Here is a 5390-nt window from a genome sequence, read left to right on the forward strand (position 1 = left end):
ACCTGTGTTTTTCTTTTGCATTTCTATTTTTTAAATTACTTTTTTTAAAATTTTAGTTTAGTTTAGTCTAGTTTATTCCTTTTTTATTTTTATTTTCTAATATTCATATAGAGTTAAACTTCAAGGTAATCCCCTTTCCCCAATCAATGCTACCCCTATAGGTAAACCAATTTTTAATCCCCCTTTATTGTAGGAAAGTTGAGTCCTTTAACAAAGATATCAAGATACATCCAGGAAGAATCAAAACAACATTCCTCGCCCACACTGAGAATTTATAAACACTCTCTTTCTTTTTCTTCCACCAGTGTTATTGTGTTTTTGTGTTTGTCCTGATAGTATATAAATCTTATGCTTGGGGTTCTTTTTGACGAGGTCCTTCCTTTATTTGCTTATAAATATATATATTTTTTTCTCTTGTCATATACTTTTGTCAGTCTTTTTGTTTGTCTGTTTGTGTTTGTATACTTCATAAATCTTACCTTGGGGCCCATTTGGGCTGAACCTTCTCTTTTATCTTCCTTTTTTTCCCTGTATCTCTCTCTCTCTCTCTCTCTTTTTTCTTTTTCTTTTCTTTTTTCTCTCATTTGGGTGGTGAATCTTGATTGCTCAGGAGTGTTCCAGGGTGCACCTTGACTGAACCACGGTCGATACATCCAGCTACATCCATTCAGTCATCTCTCACCAAAATGAACAGGAGGAGGAATGCCCAACAGAAGAAAAATACAGAGGATGGACTTCGGCAGCAAAGCTAACAGCTATCAACATAGACAATATGATGGAAAGAGAATTCAGGCTAACAATTATCCAGGCAATTGCATAGGTTGGAGAAAGCCATGGATGACCAAACGGAATTGATTAGGGACGAACTGAAAGTGACCAGGGATGATATTCACAATGTTAGGGCATAGTTGAAAGCTACCAGGGATAAGGTTCACAATTCTCTCAATGAATTCCAATCTAATATAAATTCTCTAGGGGCAACTGGGTGGCTCAGTGGGTTAAGCCTCTGCCTTCGGCTCAGGTCATGATCTCAGGGTCCTGGGATCGGGCCCCGCATCAGGCTCTCTGCTCAGCAGTGAGCCTGCTTCCTCCTTTCTCTGCCTACTTGTGATCTCTCTCTGTCAAATAAATAAATAAAATCTTAAAAAAAATAATATAAGTTCTCTAAAAGCTAGGGTAACTGAGACAGAAGATAGAATTAGTGATCTGGAGGACAAACAGATAGAGAGAAAGGATCAGGAGGAAGCCTAGAACAAAAAGCTTAGAAGCCACAAAAACAGAATCAGGGAAATAAATGATGCCATAAAACATTCCAACGTCAGAATTATTGGAATCCCTGAAGGGGGAGAAAGAAAGAAGTCTAGAAGATATAATGGAACAAGTTCTTCATGAAAATTATCCCAATCTCATGAATGGAACCAGCTTTCATGTACTAGAGGCCGAAAAGTCTCCACCCAAGATTATAGATTCAAAAAAAAAAAAATCAAGGCACCTGATAGTCAAATTGAAGAATCATAATTGTAGATACAATCTCTTGAAAGCTGCTAGGATAAAGAGGCTCCTTACTTACAGAGGAAAGCCCATCAGAATGACCTCAGACTTGTCCAAAGAGACCTGGCAAGCCAGAAAGTGATGGCAAGATATATTCAAGGCACTAAATGAGAAGAACTTGCAGCCAAGAACACTTTATGCAGCAAGACTGACATTCAAAATGCATGGAGAGATAGAGTTTCCAAGACGGGCAAGACTTAAAAGACTATGCAACCACCAAGCCAACACTGCAGGAAATATTAAGAGGGGTTCTATAAAAGAGGAAATATCCTATGAATACATTGAACAGAAATATAGAGACAATCTACAGAAAGAAAGACATCAAAGGTAACACGATGTCAATAAAAATGTATCTATCAATAATCACTCTCAATGTGAATGGCCTAAATGTGCCCATAAAATGACACAGGGTTGCAGATTGGATAAAACGACAGGACACATCCATATGTTGTCTACAGAGACCCATTTTGAACCTAAAGATACACCCAGACTGAAAGTGAAGGGATGGAGAAGCATCTTTCATGACAATGGGCCCCAAAAGAAGGCCAGGGTAGCGATTCTCATATCAGACAACTTAGGTTTTAAACTAAAGACTGTAGTCAGAGATACAGAAGGACACTACATCATTCTTAAAGGGCTATCCACCAAGATGATCTAACAATTGTAAATATCTATGCCCCCAATATGGGAGCAGCCAATTACATAAGAAAACTGCTAATCAAGATAAAGAGTCATATTGATATGAATACATTAATAGTAGGAGATCTTAACATGCCTCTCTCAGAAATAGAGAGATAATTGAAGTAGAAAATCAATAAAGAAACAAGAGCATTGAATGACACATTTTGCCAGATGGACCTCATAGATATATACAGAACATTCCACCCTAAAACAACAGAATACTCATTCTTCTCAAGTGCACATGGAATCTTCTCAAGAATAAACCACATACTGGCTCACAAATCAGGACTCAAACGATAGCAAAAGACTGAGATGATTCCCTGCATATTTTCAGATCACAATGCTTTGAAACTGGAGCTCAATCACAAGGAAAAGTTCGGAAGGAACTCAAACACCAGGAAGCTAAAGACCACCTTGCTTAAGAATGCTTGGATCAACCAGGAGATCAAAGAAGAACTGAAACAATCCATGGAAACCAATGAGAATGAAGACACTTCAGTCCAAAACCTATGGGAAACAGCAAAGGCGTTGTTAAGAGGGAAATACATAGCCATCCAAGTCTCCTTCAAAAAATTGAAAAATCCACAATACACCAGCTGTCTCTACACCTTAAAGATCTGGAGAATCAACAGCAAATTAAACCAACTCCACACATAAGAAGGGACATAATCAAGATAAGAGCATGGATCAATGAGTTAGAAACCAGAGATACAGTATAATGCATCAATGAAACTAGAAGCTTGTTTTTTGAAAGAATCAATAAGATTGATAAACCATTGGCCACATTAATCCAAAAGAAAAGAGAGATAGCCCAAATTAATAAAATTATAAATGAAAAGGGAGAGATCACAACTAACACCAAGGAAGTACAAACAATCATCAGAAGTTATTATCAACAGTTATATGCCAATAAGCTAAGAAACCTAGATGAAATGGATGCATTCCTGGAAAAGTATAAACTCCCAAAATTAAAGCAGGAAGAAATTGACAACCTGAATAGACTGATATCTAGTAATGAGATTGAAGCTGTGATCAAAAAACTCCCAAAAAACAAGAGCCCAGGACCTGAAGGATTCCCTGGAGAATTCTACCAAACTTTCAAAGAAGAAATAACACCTATTCTCCTGAAGCTGTTTCAAAAAATTGAAGCAGAAGGAAAACTTCCAGACTCTTTCTATGAAGCCCGCATTACCCTAATCCCCAAACCAGGCAAAGAAACTAGCATTACCCTAATCCCCAAACCAGGCAAAGAAACAACCAAAAAGGAGAATTTCAGACCAATATCACTGATGAATATGGATGCTAAGATTCTCATCAAGATCCTAACAAACAGGATCCAACAGCACATTAAAATGATTATCCACCACGACCAGGTGGGATTCATTCCTGGGCTACAAGGATGGTTCAACATTCGCAAATCAATCAATGTGATAGAAAAAATCAATAAGAGAAGAGAGAAGAACCATATGGTCCTCTCAATTGATGCAGAAAATGTATTTGACAAAATCCAGCATCTGTTCCTGATTAAAACGCTTCAAAGTATAGGGATAGAGGGAACATTCCTGAACTTCATAAAATCTATCTATGAAAGACCCACAACAAATAGCATCCTCAATGGGAAAGAGCTTGCAGCCTTCTCACTGAGTTCAGGAAGACGACAGGGATGCCCACTCTCACCGCTCTTGCTCAACATAGTATTAGAAGTCCTAGCAACAGTAATCAGACAACAAAGAGAAATAAAAGTATCCAAATTGGCAATGAAGAATTCAAACTCTCTCTCTTCACAGATGACATGATTCTTTATATGGAAAACCCAAAAGACTCCACCCCAAAACTACTAGAACTCATATAGCAATTCAGTAACGTGGCAGGATACAAAGTCAATGTACAGAAATCAGTGGCTTTCTTATATAATAACAATGAAAAGACAGAAAGGGAAATTAGAGAATCGATTCCATTTAGTATAGCACCAAGAAGCATAAGATACCTGGGTATAAACCTAACCAAAGAGGTAAAGGATCTGTACTGGAAGAACTACACAACACTCATGAAAGAAATTGAAGAAGACACAAAAATATGGAAGACCATTCCATGCTCTTGGATCAGAAGAATAAACATTGTTAAAATGTCTATACCGCCTAGTGCAATCTATACTTTTCATGCCATTCCAATCAAAATTCCACCGGTATTTTTCAAAGAGCTGGAGCAAATAATCCTAAAGTTTGTATGGAATCAGAATAGACCGTGAATCACTAAGGAAATGTTGAAAAACAAAAACAAAACTGGGGGCATCATGATACCTGATTTTAAGCTTTACTACAAAGCCGTGATCCCCAAGACAGCATGGTACTGGCATAAAAACAGACACATAGACCAGTGGAACAGAGTAGAGAGCCCAGATAAGGACCCTCAACTCTATGGGCAAAAATCATCAACAAAACAGGAAAAAATATACAGTGGAAAAAAGAGTCTCTTCAATAAATGGTGCTGGGAAAACTGGACAGCTATATGTAGAAAAATGAAAGTCGACTATTCTTTTGCACCATACACAAAGATAAACTCCAAATGGATAAAAGGCCTCAATGTGAGACAGGAATCCATCAGAATCCTAGAGGAGAATATAGGCAGTAACCTCTTCGATATCAGCCACAGCAACTTCTTTTAAGATATGTCTCCAAAGACAAAGGAAAAATAAGCGAAGATGATCTTTTGGGTCTTCATAAAGATCAAAGCTTCTGCATAGCAAAGGAAACAGTCAACAAAATGCAGAGACAACACACAGAATGTGAGAAGATATTTGCAAATGACAGTACAGAAAAAAGGTTGATATCCAGGATCTATACAGAACTCCTCAAACTCAACACACACAAAACAGACAATCATATAAAAAAAAATGGGCAGAAGATATGAAGACACTTCTCCAATGAAGACATACAAATGGCTATCAGACACATGAAAAAATGTTCACCATCACTAGCCATCAGGGAGATTCAAATTAAAACCACATTGAGTTACCACCTTACACCAGTTAGAATGGCCAAAATTAGCAACACAGGAAACAACATGTGTTGGAGGGGATATGGAGAAAGGGGAACCCTCTTACACTCTTCGTGGGAATGCAAGTTGGTGCAGCCACTTTGGAGAACAGTGTGGAGATT

This window comes from Lontra canadensis, unplaced genomic scaffold, assembly GCF_010015895.1.
Source record: "Lontra canadensis isolate GAN:19392208 unplaced genomic scaffold, GSC_riverotter_1.0 scaffold87, whole genome shotgun sequence".
NCBI classification, from domain to species: Eukaryota; Metazoa; Chordata; class Mammalia; order Carnivora; family Mustelidae; genus Lontra; species Lontra canadensis.